At 34.8% G+C, this 22,043-nt stretch overlaps 1 protein-coding gene across 1 annotated transcript in view; it reads left to right on the top strand.

Moving 5' to 3' along the window:
• The first annotated feature begins 5,115 nt into the window (after nucleotides 1-5,115).
• Nucleotides 5,116-22,043, top strand: part of LOC113399577 (aminopeptidase N-like) — a 46,953-nt gene continuing 30,025 nt past the window's right edge. The window contains exon 1 of the mRNA XM_064218825.1: nucleotides 5,116-5,263. The gene's annotated coding sequence lies outside the window, so the exon portion shown is untranslated. The remainder of the gene's footprint in view (nucleotides 5,264-22,043) is intronic.

Raw genomic sequence — 22,043 nt, forward strand, 5'->3', positions numbered from 1 at the left:
TAGGATCGTTTTATTTATTTATACTTCATTAATGCAAACCAATTAACAATCTATTTATATGTATATTATTGAATTTAAAATATCTGTCTGTTGGCAAACTTGTTGTCATATTGATATGATTGTATATCATTCTCAAAGGACAAAGTTAATCAAAATCAAAATATACTTTATTCAAGTAGGCTTTTACAAGCATTTTTGAATCACCATTTAACATACTATTTAAAGTCAAGCTGCCACCGGTTCGGAATGTAGATTCTACCGAGAAGAACCGCCAATAAACTCAGTTGTTACTCTTTTTCAACATATAAAAATAACGTCATGTTAGTTAAATACAATTATATATGTATGTTATGTCTCCTGCCTGGAAGTCAACAAGCATTAACTCCCAAGTTTTTTTATCATCTATATAATCTTGTAGCGAATAATATGCCCTCTTTACCGATGTATTTTTTACAAATGACTTGAATCTATGAAACGGCAAAGTTAAAAATGTCTGCGGAATTTTGTTAAATGGTCAGGAGACGTGCTGTTTCAGTGTGTACGCAAACACAGGTGCACTGTACCCCCTTCTCTTCGATGGATGAGTGCTAGCTAATGCCATAAATTTTCAAATGACAGCACAAAACTCAGCACGACCCGTGTTTGAACAGGACATTCGATCTGTAAGCATAAGTAGCGACTACTACAAATGTGACTGACTGACACCATCCCCCTATGTATAAAGTTAGACAAGGAAAAAAATAACTTCGCGTTATCAATAATGCTTTTCTTAAATTTCAAAATGCAATTTAAAAAGTATGTCATAAATATTCTAATATTAATGAGTAATTTTATTTATTAAATAATAGTGTATCCACTTTCAATATTATACAATATTTCGATAGTGAGGCGGCATTTTTACAAAGACTTTTTTTGACTATTTTTCACATTGCAATTTGTCCTTCCATCAACATCACTTAATTAACAACATATTTTAATTTAAAAACCACAACGTTACTCTAATTGCGTTTTGGTAAAGATTAATGTAATAGAATAATTTCCAAACCTTTTCAATAGGAGAGGCGGCCTAGCCCCGCTGAGGTACGTTTCAGCAAAGTAAACTAAAAACCAATCGAAGAAGAACAGATAAAAATAAACCTTATATTTACATTTTCCGTAAGATTTACTAATAGCTATAGTGCACACTACAAATAATTATTAACGAATATACAACATATACTTCACTTGACTACTTAAATCCACTTTAATTTTACTTCATAAGTTCCGATTACAACTTCGCCGGCTTCCAAAACGGAATTTATTCGCAAATCCACAATGAAAATCATAGATTATTCTCTCGACCAATGATATCGCATCAATTTAATATCAAAGTTGTTTATTTTGCTCTATTGCTCGTGTGGTTGGAATAGACAAAAACTCACTGCAGAATATGGCCTTAAAAGAAAAATAAATAATTCCGAGTGTGTACTATCACCACATAATAAAGTCGTATCCGGTGCCCGGCGCCCGTGTGGCTCAGATTCGTGTAAAGGAAGATTTAAAGTACAAATTTATGAACATGGATTATGATCGTAAGTCAATCTTTAGTTTTCACCGAATGCGATAACGAACAAGTCGTAACATGATACTGCAGTAATCAGTATTACGCTGATTTAATAGATGTCACGGCCATTAAACTGATTACTGTTAGTTTAATATTCTACAGAACTTTTATCTTGGAAACCGACTCGTGATGTTTGACAACTTTTTTTTTTTTATACCAATAACTGAGTTCATTGCACTATTCTTGCCTATTTTAGAGTGTACGCGCGAATATTGGCACTTATTGGGTATAATAAAGAACTGTTAATTAAACAATTGACAACTCGGATTCCTGAGTTATTTTAATTGAACATTTACTTTAACTAAAACAGCTATTTATACCATCTTATGGTAATGGCATTGCGTAGTTAAATACTTCATCGATGTGAGGGTAGGTACAGAAATTATGGAACTAACAACAGGAAAAACTCTTATTTTGTTACAATTAACAACTGAGCGTAATCCAAATATATTTATATATAAATATATTAAAATAGTTAATGAATGTTTTTATTTGATAGGGCTTTTTGGCAAGTCCGTCTAGGTAGGTACCACCCACTTATCACTTGTTATACCGTGAAACAGCAATACTTAGTTGTGCTCCGGTTTGAAGGATGAGTGAGCCAGTGTTGGCTATTGGTGGCGCATTGGCGATGTTTTCCAGTTAGTCTACATATTTAAATGTATATCGAGCACCACCAGGGACATATTAACTTTGCGGTATCGGAAACTAGGTGTTATTCGTTTACCTTTCCTACTCGTACTGCAATGATTGTTACAGTTTCTTTCAAAAATATCTATATTATTGTAAATATACATATAATTATTTTAAACAGTGAGGCAACTGTAAGTAAGTATACTCATTTCATATTTGTCACAAGTTCCAAGATTACAAAAAGACAGACACCTCTTATTTGCAGGATGAAAAAAGTTTTAAATGAAAAAAGTTTCAATGCGAACTGCCTTTATACATAATACTATGGAAGTAATCAAAGTATACTAGTGAGTATCAAAATCAGTTAGTTATGTAACTTTTGTAACAACGTATGCTGCGGACTGGAGTGTCCCTGACCGGGACGATATATGATGATTCCACTTAAGCTGGTTTTGTTGGTTACATTTAGATTACTATTGTTTAATAATAACTTTATTTTTTTTAATAATTAGATTTTTTCCTGTCAACATTAATAAATAATGAGATATCATCAGCAAATAATACAATATCACAAAAACATTTAACTTAAAAATTAAGATCATTTATATACAAAAAAAAATGACCCAAAATTTATCTTTTTGGAACGCTTATTCTTTGTATAAAACCAGAAGACTTTATTCTATTAATAGACACCTCTTAAATTCTTTGATGCAAGTATAAAGTAATGAGATCAAGAGCTTTACCGTTAACACCATAAATAAAATAAAATCAACATACATTACATTAGCAGCTTGTAAATTTCCCACTGCTGGGCTAAGGCCTCCTCTCCTTGAGGAGAAGGTTTGGAGCATATTCCACCACGTTGCTCCAATGCTGGTTGGTGGAATACACATGTGGCAGAATTTCGTTGAAATTAGAACACATGCAGGTTTCCTCACGATGTTTTCCTTCACAGCCGAGCACGAAATGAATTATAAACACAAATTAAGCACATGAAAATTCAGTGGTGCCTGCCTGGGTGTGAACCCGAAATCATCGGTTAAGATGCACGCGTTCTAACCACTGGGCCATCTCGGCTCCTCTCGGCTTTCCGGAAAATCAACATAATCTTTTCAAATATTTTTCTCAACGACGGAAGTATAGAAATTGGCCTACAATTACAGGGACAGCTTTTGTTTCCACTTTTAAAAATACTTACTAACATGATAATACTTCACTGCTAAACCAAACCAAATAAACCAGGAAATTAACTCGTTTTCAAACACTTGTTCAAAATTAAGTCTATTTACGGAGCAATATCATCAATAATACTTTTAATTTTTTACTTTTATTATTATCACTGATCACTGTCTTCACTGATTCTATCAAAGTGATCACTGATCAATGTTACATTGTTCTACCCAAATATATTGCGATGCATCTAATCTTTGATAAAAACATTTACACATATTTAAAAAAAAATACAAGTCGTTTACAAAACAAAACAACTATTTCTCTCCGTCCCTATTATATTTAAGTGTGACAAATTTCAATAGTAGAATAACATTAGCACAATAATAATTACAAGCCGGTTATGTCTCATTTTAGCTGGTTTGAAAATAATTCTATGACATCACTAGCAAGCAGGCTTAGTATATTTAAAATCGTCGTTCTTTATAGTCAGGGTTTTATAAAAACATATTATTATAACCATTTAAAATACCGTAAGCCAATATCTTATAGACGGCAATTAAATTAATATAACTGTTTATATCATAGTTTTTAACCATTTACGAATAGTCCTCCGACAGAGCTAGACTTGTTCAACCATTGGAATGAAACTATCACTTAACCCCATTTACACGATACGACATCTTCAAATATTAAGTAAAAATCGCTGACGACTTATTTACGAAGATATTTTTTTTAATTATTTGAACGATGGTCTTTATTCGTTTGTTTTTAAATAGAGGGTAATGAATATAAACAGGTTAAATACATAACGATTAAAAATATTGCTTTTTTGAGCCGGGAACTTTACCGGCGGAACGACGATTAAGTTAACAAAGTATCTTCAAAATCAGACAGATGCTTTTATATAAACACACACGCACTTCTAAAATAGCAGTAACCAAAATATTAGAAATATATTATAGTAACGGTAGGTAACTCATCATGTATAATTATAAAAATATATTTCAACAGCGGCGAAACAGCTGACTAGGGTGGGTAGGATAGGAATGACAAATTTAAATAGCTGGATTATCGTATATTCTATTCCAACCGCAAGAGGAGAAAAGCCAAATAAACTACACTTGACAGCAAATTGACGCGATGTCATTGGTTGGTCATTGGCTTGATTAATCTATTATATTCATTATGGATTTGCGAAAAAATTGCGTTTTGAACGTCGACAAAACTGTAATCGGAATTTTGTAAGTAAAATTAAAGTGCAAATAAATGTAATAGTGTTGTATTATAAATAAAGACATATTAATCATAAACTCTTAATAGTGCACATGATAGCTGAGTTATTAGAAAATCGCATGAAATTCGTAAATCTAAGGTTTGTTTATCTTTTTCCTACTTCCACTGGAATAGGTTATAGATATCCGTTGAGTATATAAAAATTTATGACAACTTAAAATTTACATACCTATATAGATAGATATTTTTTCCACGCAAAATATAAACTAAACGTGGGTAAAATCGCAAGTTATGGCTAGTCAACAAACAAAACTTTAAAAATTTGAGTCGATTTGTCCCCTACGTGTCTTCGCTATTAAACGTGACATCGGCAGAATATATTTTTCTCAGCTAGCATAGTAAATACGCGAAAAAAGAGAAAAGAAAAAAAAAAGTCATGTACGAAACCTTTTTGTGTAGTTTAAAATCTTATCGTGTTCGCGTCGCGTCTTAAGAGTATGAAGTGAACGTATACACGATTCTTTCGGTAACTATTCTGTATTACTATTACATAAAATAAAACAGTCAGTCGACAGTCGGTGTTTGAGTGTCGTTCGAGGAGAACGTCATCCGACGTCACAAGTAAGTCATAAGACGTATTTAATCACGTAATATCATTACTAGGAAATTGTATTGTTTTTATTTGTTTCACTTAAAAATATAAGAATGTTGCTATTAATTTGTGTTTAATATAATATATTTTGTATTTAATTATATCTTTGAATAAGTGGCATACGTATAGCTATAAGGGAATGTTTCGAAGTTATGATTGATTTTATATTTAACTTCCTATTTTGAAATTATAAAACGTTAAATAATGTTAACGTATTTTTTAATGTTTAATCATCGCTATAAAAAAACAGCTTAATAGGTTTTTATAATTTATACTGTATTAAGGTAAATCCCCATGGGGTTCCATAACATAGGTACATTTATCATACGGTTTTTATCGAATATTTTTACGGGACTGTCATTGATGTAGGTACCTACGTTTTTCACAAATATTGTTTATTAAACAGAAAACTTTCTATATAAAACATATGATGGGTTATATTGTGTATTACTAACTATTCTTGATAAATATATATTTATTTATTATACAACAGTATTCCACTTAACTAATTATATTCATTTTATTTTACTACCAAAGTTCCGATAACAGCTTCATCGACGTTCAAAATGGCATTTTTTTCTCAAATCCATAATGAATATCATAGATTAAGCAAGCTCTCGACCAATGATATCAATTGATTTTATCCTTACTTTTACCAAATACTCTATCGTAATATTTAAAGAATAGCTCGAAAAATCTGATTCTATGCGAACTGATTGCACATTTTTTCTAATATCCATATTTTCCATCATGTTTTCAATATCCATAATTTTTATAATCGATAGTATTGCTCACGGAGAGCTGTCGATAGTATCGATAGTATTGATCAATATGATACTATCGATAGTATTATCGATATCCTGAATAGTTTTCGAGGTCAACTATCGATAGTTCTGCAACGCTGGTGCAAATAAACCAGCCCTCCTGTCACCAGTGGAGCCAATAAGGCGAGGTGTTTATACTTTACTTTTTTTCAACGTTTTGCACTACCACTCCAAGGTCAAAGTCTTGCAACTGCAAATGGGACAAAAATATAATTCGCAATAAGAGCATACTTGGATCATTGTTTCGCTTTAGCTTTTTTTGCGGCGGCTCCGTTTCTTAACATCGTTTCACTAATTGAAGTTTAAGTTTGCTTATTTTCATCTACAAAGTAGGTATATTATCTATAGCCTTTTTTTTTTTTTCGTTTAACGAGGAGGACATCCATTTACGCATGCCGCCCGGTCGGGGGACCGAGACGGGTATGTGGGACTCAACCGGGGCCTAATGCCCCGTGCCAGGGCACGCTAATGCTAATGCCCTGTCCTACCCACTAAAACCATCCCCGGGTTTCCACCATGCCGCCGAGTGGTGAGGCCACGAGATCGCCAAGGGCATGCAACCGCGACCCCACCAGCGGCAGCCGCCGTAAGGCGGCTGAATATTCATGGAAGGCGCGCCTAGTGCGCGCCTTACCCCTCATCCACCACGTGGGAATGTGGCGAACTCCCCCGAGTCCGCCACTGGAGGCTGGGCGTCAACGAAGCTGACGCCCTGCGGCGGATAAGATGGTAGGCTCCGCCGCTGACCGCCGGTGTAAAACACCTGAGAGGCTCGAGTAGCGAGCCCTCCCACTCCCTCCTAGCCAACGAGGCCACTCACGTGGTCCGCCCTGACGCCGATCAGGGACGTACCAGGAGCGGCGCCGCGGCATCCCTCTCGCCAGTCTTAGCCGTGGCCGACGAGCAAGCTCAAGTCGGCCCCGTTGCCCAGGGTACACCACGAGGAGGTGGCTGACATGTACCCCATATTATCTATAGCCTATTCGTCGACATTCAAAACGCCATTTTTTCCCAAATCCATAGTGAATATCATTACATAGTATAAAACAAAGTCGCTTACCGCTGTCTGTCCCTTTGTATGCTTAGATCCAGGGTCGGATCGTAAGTTTAGGGGCCGTGGGCTAACACTACTTAGGGGCCCACCTAAAACATACCTGAACGTAGACTTGAATTAAATGCATTGAATGGGTTTGATTAATTGCAGATCTGTTTAATTTAATAAAGTTATGGATTATTTCGCATTATAGTCTATTTTTGACTTTGACGCGGCAATTTCCTGTCAAATGTTGTTTATTTGGCTTCTCTCCTCTTATGGTTGGAATAGAGTATATATGCGACTGTTAATTTTACATCTGTCTATACGTTCTGTCATATTGACATTTCAGCCGACTCGATTTTAAATACATTTCATTTAACAGCAAAATGTTTATCGAAGTGAAAGTGTTGATTTCTTTACGTTTAAACATTTTTATTAGAGTTTTTGTGTAACAGGTGAGTTTATTGATACCTTATATAAGACGGACGTTTATGTAATTGTACGTTTTGTATTTAGTGTGAGTATTACTTGTGGGCGTGTATGTTTGTTTATTTAAATAACATAAATACACAGCAGGGCCTTCATCTGAATATATACGAAAAATTAGTAATAAAGATAACCTAATATATTTCGTAAACAAAGTATTATAATCATCCATTTTTTTAAATAATAAAAGCAATGTAACTAACTGATTAATGTCTATTTCAAGGCACTATTAGTATTCATATTTGTCCTCTTATTGGATGAGTAAATAGGTTTAAGCTTGTGTTATCGGAGACGGCGGTAGCCCAAGGGGTCAAGATCGAACCCGCGACTTGTTTACATCGCTAGTCGGCCCGTAATCCATTGACGCTTCATTAACAAACATACTAAATCAATCTTGTAAATAATTAAACATAAGTGAGCGATTACTTCTTGGATAAAATCATTGGACTGTCTAGTTACCATAGCAAGCTCCCCGAGTGTCAGAAATAAGCAAATCTTTAAATAGACGCGCCGTTATTAAACATTGACCATACACAAATACACGGTACAAAAGATCTTAACGCGTATCAGCTACATTCCTTTAAGCTAAATATATTTACGATGTCGGCATATCTAAGGAAACACGTTGAAGTATTAAAAGTAAAAGGTGTTTTGTAGGTTCTTTCGCTGGGAGGTTTTTCCATCTTATGTACATTGTAATTTCTTAGCTTAAAATATATATAATAAAATCAGATATCAGCTATCACTATTTAATAGTCAGATATATAAAAAATATATATTTCTTTGTGCGTCAATGACGTGTCTACATAATCTACTGAACGTATCGGTATTAGACTATAACCAAACGGCGCGGAATCGTCCGTAGACGGTTAGGTTATTAATCATCTGAATTCCTTTGCTTCTTCCTTTCTTTTTTTTTAATGCCCAGATAAGCGACAGAGAAGTACTGCTGGGCTAGACCATTTTATATCCGCGATAAGGTGTGTTGCAGAATTTCGTTGAAATCAGACAAATGCAAGTTTCCGCACGGTGTTTTCTGACAACGCTGAGCACGAGATGAATTGTAAACTCAATTTAAGCACATGTAAAATCATCGGTGCTTGCTTGGGTTTCAACCCGCTAGCACCGGTTGAAATGCACGCGTTCTAACCACTGGACCATCTCGACTCCGCGGGCGGATAACAGCTAGTATTTCATAAAAGAGATATTCCGGCTAATAAGACGCACAGAGACGTATAAATACAGAGTAGATAATTACGGGTGCAACACAATATATAAAAAAAAGTATATTATATTAAATAAAAAATGCTTTAAATCAATTATTTCGATAAGTGTCAAACACTATAACCACGAGTATTCGAATTCGCGAAGTCATTCGATTATGTTATTGTTGAGTTTCTTGTGTTGCGAAACTATCGATAGTTTGACTATCGATAGTTGACCTCGAAAGCTATTCAGGATATCGATAGTACTATCGATAGTATCGATGGCTCTCCGTGAGCAATACCATTGATAACGGCGATACTATCGGTAGTAACCAATACGATTGGTAGCATCGATACTATTGATACTATCGATATCGATAATTCTATACATTCAAACTTGAAATTTAACGATTCAAAATAGAACCTACTTCATCACACAATATAAACCTACTTGATTAAAGTTTTTATTTTAAGTTTAATTTTGGTTTTTGAAACACATTCACAAAAAAGTATTAGGTTTTGGTACGCAAGCCGCGACGGCCCAGTGGTTAGAGGACGAAGAAGAAGAAGCATCACTGAATTTCCATGTGCTTGCCCTCTCCCGGCAACTATTCCCTCTATTTCTATTATATGCGGTTTTTAATTATATTATTTAACATTATTTTTTGTTAATGTTTTGTTTAATTATATAAAACTGAATTCAAATATATAAGAACACTAGTTTTCGCCAGCGGCTTCGCTCGCGTTTTAGGGGTTGGTTGTTTTATTATTCACACAATATCTTTGTGTTATTCTGATGAATAAACTATATTATTGTAAAGTTTCGTTAAAATCGAAATTGTCACTGTGAACGTAACGATTAGTTATGGTACGGCCTTGACATTCTGTACCTAGACATAGTGTATTCCGACATAAGCCAGTCCAGGTGCATGTTACACTGTTAACCGAAGATCGCGAATTCAAATCTGGCAAAGTACCATAAACTAAAATTCATACCGTGTCATTCACCTGATGGTAAATCACCACTATAGAGCAGAAATATTGACCATACCTTACATTGCCAATGCACCACCAACCTGGGGAACTAAGTGTTATGTACTTTAATGTGTACTAACAAAGGTTCACTCACCCTTCCACAACCGGAACACAAGAATATTGTATTCCTCTTTGGCGGTCAAATACGCGACGAGTCGGTTGTGACCCACAGAAGGGGCTGTGCCAGCACTGCCACCGAGTGCATTAAAGTCATGTAGCGAACCAGCTTTCTCAAGAGATGCCTGACTGGTACGTCTATAGGTCATTAGTGTTACTATACATAAATACTATTTCCCGCGGCTACCTTCGCGTATATTTTTCAAGTAATTGAAATGGCTGTCTGTATGCGATTCGACTTAGTCGTTATAAGGTTACGGACACAAGGACAATATTTGCGAAAATATATAATTTTGTACGTACATTTGACCCTTTAATATCGTATCAATGAAGCCGCACATTGTCGCCTATAACGTGTTATAGTCTGTAGTCCATATGACGCAAGTATCAAAATGCCAATGATGCTATCACGTGAATACTATCACGGAACAACCAAATAGCGAATTAGGATTTTTATTTATTGTAGGTAGTACGGGCAAGTGAGTAACCTACCGAAGTCAAATATTAAGTATTCCTTACATCACCAATGCGTCATCAACCTTGAGAACTAAGATTTTATGTCCTTTGTGCCTGTATTTACACTATAGGTCGTATTCTACTGAGTTTCTTGACGATTCTTCTGGGTAGAATCTACATTAAAGAATTGTGGTAACTTTACATTTCATCTTGTAATGAGATGATTTAAAAGAGATGTCATGAAAAGCAGCACCAAGCTTTTTATCTAAATTAACCAAATTACTCTAAACTGTGATGGTTTTTTCGTATGCTCAAAAGTTAGCATATTGGTAACAATAGTTAAAAAAAACTGGTTTTGTCGCTTATTAATTTTTTGTCGATATTGAATATTAAAGTTGATTAATATACTAATCCTCTGAAGCCTTTTTAAAATCTTACAAATTAACTATATCCCATTTTTCTCATTAAAAACATCTTAAGAGGTTTTTTTTTAAAAAACATTTTCATAAATAAACACAGTCTCGATACACACGTAATATTCAATGTTTAAACGGCCCTTGAAGCCAGGGGTGCTGAACTTAATTGGCTGACGGCTCGTTTAATACAACGTAAGGGACAAAAATATGTTCCAAGCAATATACTATTAATAATTTATATATTTATTAATTTATATTATTTATTATTAGTTAATATAAATTTATATTATTAATTTATATAATTATTTTAATAATTACTAATTTAATAATTAGCAATCATCGATGCGTAGTATTGATGTCTTCCTGTTTGGGCTATGAGTGAGCCAGTATATCACTTTACTTTATACTTTTGTACAACACACAGAGAAAAATAAATACAACATAGATCCAGCCTTAATAAAAGACGCGTACTACTTTGGTGACCTTATCGCTAAATAGCGATCTCTTCCAGGCAACCGTTGGTTGGTTGGTTGGCTGTAATAATGTAATAAAATTAATAACTAAATGTAAATATATATATATATAATACACAAATTATATATCAATAAATAAATTATATTATCAATACATACAAAATACAAGTATATAATCTAATACACACTATATACAATAAGGGCCGGATCTACCATATGGCTTTTTGGGCTTCAGCCCAGGGCCCCGTGGATTCAAGGGGGCCCCAGCTAAGTCAAGTTACAGTCAAAAATAGACGATAATGTGTTCAAGTCTACGTTCAGATATGTCTTAGGTGGGCCCCTAAGTAGTGTTAGCCCAGGGCCTCCTAAATTTTCGGTCCGGCCCTGTATACAATAAGTACGAATATATACACTATGTCCTCACTTATTAGATCTCTTGGTTTCTGGGCGTGAGTATTGACGTTGAAAATGGTTCAAAGCCTATTTTTGTTCGTCTGTCTTTTTAATATAAATTTAAATATGGGGTGTTTAATTTAATAAGACTATAAATATAATAATTAAAAGAATTGAAGACAATGCCCTTGAATATTGCACGTCATTGCTTTTATTTAACATATGTAAATATGTATTTTTAAAAATAAAATATTTTTATCCTAAATTATCGAGCGATTTCAGCAGTTAAAAATGTCTGCGGATTATGATGAAAATATTCGCTACATAAAATATTGTTTAGTTAACTTATTTTCGCGTATTGCGGTCCACATAACGTCGATATAAGCGACCCAGTTGGTGTCCGTTTGACAGCCCTGGTTTAACACGCGACTTTTTACCGCATGACTGACGCCGCCTTGACTCGGGAAATCACTGCTAATGAGCTAACGTAGGAAATAGTGTCATGGTTAAATGTTACCTAGAGAAAACTAGTGTTTACTTTTGCACCTACGAGCTGGTGTATTTAAATGTCTTTTTTTTTATAACAATGATAGGCGGACAGGAAAATGGGACAACTGATGGTAAGTGGATACCACCAGATTGACAATGGTGCTGTAGGAAATACTAATTATTCCATACAGCCCCAGTGCGCCGTCAACTTTGTTAACGAAGATGGTATGTCCCTTCTGTAGTTACACTGGCTCACTGATCCTTCAAACTGGAACACAACAGTTGGTACTGAGGAGTACTGCTGTGTTCCTATTTGTCATCAGGTTTAAGTAAAGGTAGCCTATATCCTTCCTTGGAGTTCACTGATGTGGGAAAGAGCAACATCTGTATGTTGCTCTTAAAAATCTATACTAATGTTATAAAATACGAACGTAACTCTGTAGTTACGTTCGTATTTTATAACATTAGTATAGATTTTTTTAGTACTTTTAAATTTTGAGTTTGTAAGTACTATGTTCATTTTTAATTGACATTCATATTTATATATTTTAAATAATATACAAAATAGCAACACACATCTCGCTGTTCTGTATGTATTGAAAACTATGACTCGGTTAGGCTTGAAATTTTATAATTCTTTAGTAAATATATCTCATATCACTTTCGAAAATTTCACAATCATGTTCCTGAGTGAGTTTCGAGTTATTGCTATAGAATATCACTAATATAAAAAAGCAAATATATTAAATACTCAAGTGCTAGACAGTCGCTGTCAAATATTTGTCAATAATATGGGAAAATTAATTATTATTCACTCAAACTGATAAATGCAGCTTATCAAAGATTGTAATAACGCTATTAAATAAAAAAATATATATTTATGAATAAGCTTTTTACGGTTCCGTACCCAAAGTTTAAAACGGGACGCAATTACTTAAACACCGCTGTCCGGCTGTATCTCATGAACCGTGATAATTAGACACTTGACATTTTCACAGATGATGTATTTCTGTTAACGCTATAACAACAAATACTAAAAAACAGAATTAAATAAAGTAAAGTAAAAGTAAAAAGAAAAAGTAAAATAATTTTAAAAGATTTTTTTGTCGTTATAATGATACGAAACACTTCGTGCGCGTATCCGACTCGCACTTAGTCGGGATTTATATTATATGTATTTTCACCAGCGTTAAGAGCACGCAGCTTAAGCTCAATTGGTTTGGTTCAAAATAATTCGCAAGATTACAAGTAGTTAAAACCTTTGAAAGAAATTAAAAGTTTGTCAAAATGGTGAATGGGTTAAAAATTAAAAAAAAAAAAACAAACGACATGAATCCAAATACAAGGCTTTTAAACAATAATAAAAAACAAAACCGATGTTTTTACGATACAATGTATCTTTTGTGCGCGTAATACGATGAATAAACGAAAGTTTTATAGTTAAAATAACTTCGGTGACGTGAACAGTTCGAGCGTCCCAAAAACAGTGCACAAGCTACTTATACTACTGAAAATAAAGGTAATATATAGGTATACGAAAATATCTCATTACTGGAGAAAGGTGTTCTCTCCACTTAAAGAGAAGGCCCGGAGCCTATTTCGCCACGCTTGTCTATCGCGGGTTGACGGATACAAATATCATCTGCATGATGCATGACGTGCATGTTTCTTCGACGAGATGAAAAATAAAATATAATGCAGGAATTTGTATTCAGGAAGTTTTATCCACTGAGCCATAACAGTCACGAAACGAGTTGATGTCCCCCGATGATCTCGCCATGGTTGACAAAAACAAGAAAGAAAGTACGTTTCGTGTCCTATAAGATACAGTTAAAACTGGTTAGTACCAGATTAAGGCAGCACCAGGCAGTTCACATTTCTCCCTGATGTCAACTTGATACGTGACCACATGTTATACGGTTCAATCCGAAATTTTTAATTCCTTTCGTGAAGTTAATCGTAATTTAACTTCAACAAATAACGAATTAAATAACACCCAAAAAAGCACATAATTATAACTTATAAGAAATATAAAAAATCGAATAACTTCTAATTATTTTTTTTAAGATTAGTTGCAGTGGCCTAGGTTTATTAAGGAATTAGTAATATTCCTATTTACCTCTCCTTTTAGGCTTATCACTTGTGGTGTACAGAGGTGATAGGGGTGGCTATTTGCGATAATTTTAACCCCCATATGCATGATGCAAAAGTGAACCATTTTTGAGTTATCGCGTTTTTTAAATTTTTTCAAAATAAGTCACAAATGCAATTTCAAAAATTTATTAAAAAAAAATGTTTCGATTAAAATCTACTTTTTTCTTCTGATTTATAAAAACGATTAAACATTGGATATTTTTCAATATTTAAACAATAATTATCGGTCCAAATTCAAAAATGCGAGACGGAAAACGATATTTCTATTTTTTTTCCCTCAAATATGCCTGAAAAACAAAAAATAATTATGAAACTTGTTCTGCAGATTATTTTAAAAACATAATCGTTTACTTAGCTTTCCGAAAATGTATAAAAACTAGGAATTTATTTTAAAGCAACCGAAATAAAATGATCAGAAAGAACGCTGGTGGAAATTCGTATTCGAACATGACCGAATTCGTACTAAAGGTCGCTCTTTAAAATTCCCACAAAATTGATTTAAAATAATATCCAATGTAAAAAAACTTACTTATTTACTTGACTTACTTACTTAATACAAATTTAAAATAAAATTTAGATACATAAACAGTTCAGTAGCTAAGTTACAATTAAGATATTGGTTTGAGGGGCTCGCCGGCGCTGAAGGCGCCGGAATATCCAGCAGGGTATGTTACGGGATCGCTCTGAGGACCTCAAAATCCTAGAAAGTTCTCAGGGTGAGCATAACAGTGTACAACCTGTAATGATACAATTTGTAACATAACATGAACTGTGTAAAACCAAACGGCGAATGTTCAAAATCGAATCTTAGATTGTTAGGTTAACATGGCAGGCGAGTGCTATCGGTGAGGGACCTTTACACTTGTTGATGGTCAATAATGTCCCTTTTGGTAATAAATCAGTATCATCATGTTGACGAGCTCCGTGGTCGAGTAGTGTGTACAACAGTGATCGCGCCAATGTTGAAGATGGAGAAATGAGAAGAGTATTTTGCTCTTGAATAACGAATTTAATCTCATTAACAATAATATTTTATGTAAAAAGAAAATTCTTATTCTTTTGACGTCCAAGTCTCCAAGCGCAATTCTTTTTTAAAATGACGTCTCGCCGTAATTAATTTGTATATAGCAAGGAGGTTTTATTTGGCTCGAACATCCTCCCCCCGCTCGAAGTCCTCAGGATTTCGTGTAAACTCAGGTAGTAGGCAGAGATTATGAATAGCCCGACGAACGATGCCTTTTGAAGTGACAACGTCCACTACTCTCGACACTCCGTCAGAACCCGGGTATAATTTGTGAACCCGGGCCATGCGCCATTTTAAAGGAGGTGCATTGGTCTCTTTGATGACGACCAAATCTCCTTCTTTTAGTCCTCGTTTGTTGATTCGCCATTTATGTTTCTGCTGTAGTTCGCTTAAATATTCATTCCTCCAACGGTCCCAGAAGTGCTGCCGCATCTTCTCCAAGCTCTGGTAGCGGTTAAGTCTGTTCGGCTTTAAATCCAGCATATTATCTGACGGTAATGATGTCAGAGGTCGGCCAATCAGAAAGTGTGCGGGAGTCAAAGGATATAGATCATTTGGATCAGAGGAAATGGGAGTTAAAGGTCTGGAATTTAGGATGGCTTCAATTTGTGTGAAGAGGGTAGACAACTCTTCGAAAGTTAAATGTTTGTCACCTAATATACGAGTTAAATGGTATTTCGCGCATTTGACGCCTACTTCCCAGAGTCCCCCAAAATGTGGAGAATATGCCGGTGAAAATTTAAATTTAATGCCTTCATCGGCTGCGAAACCAGAAATACTTTCGTTATTTGATTTTAAGAACGTTCTAATCTCGTTGTTTGCGCCGACAAAATTAGTGCCATTGTCGCAATACAATTCCAATGGCTTTCCTCTACGAGATACAAAACGTCTCAGACACAACATGAACACATCAGTGGAGAGTTCGCTTGCTAACTCAAGGTGCAAGGCTTTCGATGAGAAACATACGAATAAGCATAAGTAGCACCTTGAAATTTTACAGCCGCGTCCCTTACGATCAGTAATGTAAAATGGCCCGGCGAAGTCGACACCACTAACGTGAAATGGGAGACTTGGAGTAACTCTCATGACAGGTAAGTTTCCCATGATAGGATTTGAACCTTGTGCTTTCATGATTCTGCACAGTCTACAATTATTGACAGTACTTCTAGCTAATATTCTGCCTCTTAAAGGCCAAAACTTGTCTCTTAATGTGCTAAGTAACAGCTGCGGACCTGCATGTAAGAGTGTTTTGTGATAATGTGTAAATAACAATTTGCAAAAATGATTACTTGAATCTAAAAGAATGGGAATGTTTCTTCTCGTAAGGTTCACTCGAATTATGAATCCGGCCTCCTACACACATAATGCCTTCTTGGTTTATAAATGGAGTTAAGGACAAAATTCGAGACTTTGGAGGTAAGATTTGTTTATTTTCGAGTAATCTAATTTCTTCTAAAAAACATAAGCTTTGATGTTGTTTTATTAATATACTTAACGATTTATTTAAATCGTTTGTTGTCAAAGGTCCTGTAAGTTTGCAGTGTTTATTTTTTGTATTATAAATAAATCGCAGAGCATAGGCGAGAGACCTTTGCAGAATTGTGAATTTTGAAAATCTTTCAAAATGTATAATTTCTAATGTATTTGACTTTGTATGTGTAATTGATTGTAATGTAGTTATTATTTTTTTATTTTTCCTTTCAGGTAATTCATGAATAATAGTTGTGTTAATGGGTGCTGGCCAGTGACTTGAATTTTCAGTAAGAAATGACGGACCCTCCCACCATAGCTTACTGGAGTGTAACGATTTTGGGTTTACACCTCGAGATGCTAGGTCTGCTGGATTCATGTCGCCAGGTACATGTCTCCATACACCTACTGATGTCAGTTCTTGTATTTCACTAACGCGATTGGCAACAAAAGTATTTAAGTCAGTAGACTGTGATGCCAACCAACCCAGCACTATTGTTGAATCTGTCCAATGGAACACCAAATCGATCTTACAACGTAACGTCTTCAGTACCTTGTTGCTTAAGCGTGCTGACAACAGGGCACCGCATAATTCTAGACGAGGAATAGTTAAAGCTTTGACAGGGGCCACCTTAGTCTTGGCACAAAGAAGCTCCACAAGAACGTTACCCGAACTATCATTCGATACCATGTAGATAGCTGCGGCATATGCGACCTGAGATGCGTCAGAAAACGAATGTAATTGTATGGTTTCTGATTTCTGAATAATGACACATCTCGGTATTTCAACTTCTGATACAGCATTTAAACTCAACGCAAAGTTAAGCCATTCCCTTTCTAATTTGCTATCAACTGGTTCATCCCAATCTAAATTTGATAACCAAAGTCTTTGAAGAATTATTTTGGGAATAATAGTACATGGACTAAGCAAACCTAGCGGATCAAATAATTTTGCCGAATGTGACAAAATTATTCTTTTCGTTATGGATGAGTTGATATTAATGTCAACTGGAAATTGTAGGATATCTTCAGAAGGATCCCACTTTAATCCTAAAACTCTAGATTGTGACGATGTATCTAAATCTTTAGGCAAGATGATATTTGATTTATTCTTAAAGATAGCGGGTACATTGGTTCGCCATTTTCTTAAAGGTAAGCAGGCTGAGTTGAGTTGGTTAGCTACGGAAGTAACTAATTCTTCCAGAGCCGGTTTAGTTTCAGCCCCTGAAAGAAAATCGTCTACATAGAAATCCTCTCTAATCACTTGGGATAGTTTGTCCTCACCACATTCTTTTGATAGTTGTAAAAGGCACCGGGTACTCAGATAAGGCGCTGAAGCCGTACCATATGTAACGGTGTTTAATTGGAATATCTTTATAGGTAGTGATGGCTTATCTCGCCACAAAATGAGTTGCAAATTACGTTGGTTGTTGTGTATTAATATTTGGCGGTACATTTTTTCCACATCTGCTGAAACAACATATGTATGCTGTCTGTATCTAAGTAAAATAGAAAATAAGTCATCTTGCACTGCAGGGCCAATGTGTTGGATATCATTAAACGATACCCCAGTAGATGTTTTCGAAGAAGCATCAAATACCACTCGCAACTTTGTTGTTTCACTATGTTCTCTTATGACTGCATGATGTGGAAGGTAGCAGCCAAATACTGGTTTATTAATCTCGGTCATGTGTCCCATGCGTTCATATTCATGAATGAAATCTAAATATTGTTGTTTTAATTGTGGCTTATTTCTTAATTTTTTTTCAATTTGAAATAGTCGTTTTTCTGCAATGTCATATGAATCACCCAATAATTCAACCGAATTCTTCAATGGAATCTGAACACTAAATCTGCCATTTCTTTCTCTGCGAGTTGTCTGATTGAACAATATTTCGCAATAATCACTACTGATATTTTTGTTTGTTGAAGGTATGTCTTCAAGTTCCCAAAACTTTGACAGTTGCGCGCTAATGTCCTTGGAAAAGTTACACTGTATGTTAGAACTACTGTTCTTATAAAACGCACCCGAAATGGAACCAGCCACTATCCAACCTAAATATGTGTCCTGTAGTATTGGTCTTTTAGGCCCCAAATGTATTCTAGCAGACCTTACTAAGTCCCAGAATATATCAGCGCCCAAAAGTAAATCTATTTGTCTAGGTTGATAGAAGTTAGGATCAGCCAATTGAATATTGTTAGGAATACCTAAATCATGTATATTCACTGCGACATGAGGCAGGAGTTCAGTTATTTTAGGTAAAACAAAGCATTTAATTTTTGTGTTAAAGGAATTATGCATGGAGCGCAAATGGATAGTGCAATGCTCCGTAACTTTTAACACAGTGTTGCCAATCCCGGAAACACAATGATGATAATTTTTATTTTTAATAAACCCAATATCCCTTTGTGCTCTTTCGCTAATGAATGATGATTGACTACCAGAGTCCAGTAAAGCCCTCAAAATAAATGTTTTGCCATTGCAAGTTACCTTGACCAACGCTGTTGAAAGAAGAGCTTGATTGGTGGTAACGGCTGACATAGAAACTAAAGTGGAGGGTCCGGAGTCAACAACAGCCTCAGATGAGTTAATTTCATTAGTATTTGTAGTGTTTTCATTATTAGGTTTTGTATTTGTAGTGGTTAGATGATCATTTTGAGTGGATTGTAAAGAACTTTGTTTATGTAATAATGTGTTGTGTTTTTTGTGACAGATCCTACAGCCATTCAATCTACATTGATATGATTGATGACCTCTGCGGAGACAATTAATACATAATTTCATGATGGATGCTTTAGTTAAGCGTTCCTCGACTGATAACGATTTAAATTTAAGGCATTCAAAAATTCTATGATCTTGGTTACAAAGTGGACATTTCTTCTGTTTAAGATTATATTCGACGGAGGATGAAGCAATAAATGATTTTGTATGTGGCAAGATATGTCGTCTTTCATTATTATTAAACTTACCTGCGTTAACAGTTTCTAAGACTGTAGCTCGCTGGCGAAGGAAAGAATAAAATTCTTCTAATGAGGGTGAATCCAAGTCACTTCTAAATTCTTCCCATTTACGCGCTGTTACACTGTCAAGCTTTCCCAAGGCCATATAAATTATTAAAGTGTCCCACTTATCAGTAGGTTCGCCTAAAGAATTTAAGGCGTTTAAGTTTTTGGATAAAGTATCAATTAACTCATGTATGCCTTGCTCACTTTCTTTATGTAGCTGTTGAATTGAAAACAATCCCTTAATGTGTTCATTTATTAAGAGACGCTTGTTGTCATAACGTTGGCATAAAAGATTCCATGCGATTGAATAATTACTCGAAGACACAGTAATAGACGATATGACAGAACCAGCAGAACCTTCTAAGTACGATTTTAAATAATGAAATTTGTTTATGTCTTCTATAGAATCATTATTATGAATAAGTGATATATATGTATCCCTAAAAGAAAGCCACTGGTTTGAATTACCACTAAAAGGAGGTATTTTTAAAGGAGGCAACTTCATTAAGCTATTACGATCCTTATTTGGATTATTGGATGCATTTTCATCTTTGTTCTTGTTTTCAAAATACTCCAACAAAGATTGAGCCTTAGCAATTAAATTATAAAATAAATTCTCCGTTATATCGCGTTCCTCAAGCTGATTTGACGTATCATCTTCTAATAATTCTATCTGTGATTGTATGACTTCAAAACAGCTTGAAAGGTCACGCAACTTGTCACATCTTAAGCGAAGTTCGTTTAATTGTACCGCATTAAATTCTTTACATTCCATTAATGGTGTTAAATATTTATCAAAAAGAGTTAATCTACCTCTAATGGTTGCTCTTTGTCTACTAAGATCCTTTAACTTACTCATTTTAACGGCGAAAACAACGCACAATTAATTAACTGTTTTTTTTACAAAACAAATCTAACAATATAATTATTGAATTTGTACTTTACGTGAATCCCGTTACGAATCGGTTTCGCAGCCGGCCGGTCTCTGACAACACGCTTGCAATTGTATGTAGGAGCGAGATTCTGCAACACTCGCCACGATTTTACAACCAATTCCGAACTTATAGATGTTTATTTCTGTAATTTGTATAATAATTATTTGAATATGTGAGTTGACTAAAAAACATTCTCGTCTACCGTTTTCACACAAATCGAATTAAAAAGAATTTATTATGAAGGATTGAAGACGTATTTTCCTCGGATTGATGGCTGCAGCTGGATGCTGGCGATGTCCTGGAGGGCGAATAGTCTTGGCTTCGTTTTTCGATAGGTATTACGGTAGGTGGATTGTTCGGTAAAGATCACGTCGGGGTCACCAAATGATCGCGCCAATGTTGAAGATGGAGAAATGAGAAGAGTATTTTGCTCTTGAATAACGAATTTAATCTCATTAACAATAATATTTTATGTAAAAAGAAAATTCTTATTCTTTTGACGTCCAAGTCTCCAAGCGCAATTCTTTTTTAAAATGACGTCTCGCCGTAATTAATTTGTATATAGCAAGGAGGTTTTATTTGGCTCGAACAAACAGTCTTCATGGGTACGCCACTCCGAGCCGAGGTTCGATTTCCGGCCGAGTCGATGTAGAAAAAGTTCATTACTTTTCTATGTTGTCTTGGGTCCAGCTGTTTGTGGTACCGTCGTTACTTCTGATCTTCCGTAACACAAGTGCTTTAGCTACTTACTTTGGGATCAGAGTAATTTATGTGTTGTCCAATATATTTAAAGTCATGATCACGTTACTATCGATTAGTCGATAATTTGGTTGAAATAGCCTGGCGTTGGTTTTATTCCCAAGATGTAAAATCATTTAAAATTATGCGTTAGAAAAGTTTGGTTCAAACGTTACATGTTAGAACTTGCACTTGAATTTGATTTGCGTATATTGGATAGTTGCCTTAAGTGTTGCTTCATTTATACATAATTTATGTATGTTTATATAATTATATTTAATTACCATAAAATGTTGTTAGATGTAGGTTTAGCATATAATAAGTAGGTTAAGTGTTTTATACAAGGAAACTTCACCTCGATAATGAAGTAATTGTTTTCGATTTCTGCAAAAGTAATTATTGTTTATATTTGTAGGATTTTAATACCGTGTCAATGTCATGATATTAAATAAATGTATTATAGAGTTAACACGACAGCCATATTCGTAAGGA

The sequence above is a fragment of the Vanessa tameamea genome, chromosome 24 (genome assembly GCF_037043105.1).
Source record: "Vanessa tameamea isolate UH-Manoa-2023 chromosome 24, ilVanTame1 primary haplotype, whole genome shotgun sequence".
Lineage (NCBI taxonomy): Eukaryota > Metazoa > Arthropoda > Insecta > Lepidoptera > Nymphalidae > Vanessa > Vanessa tameamea.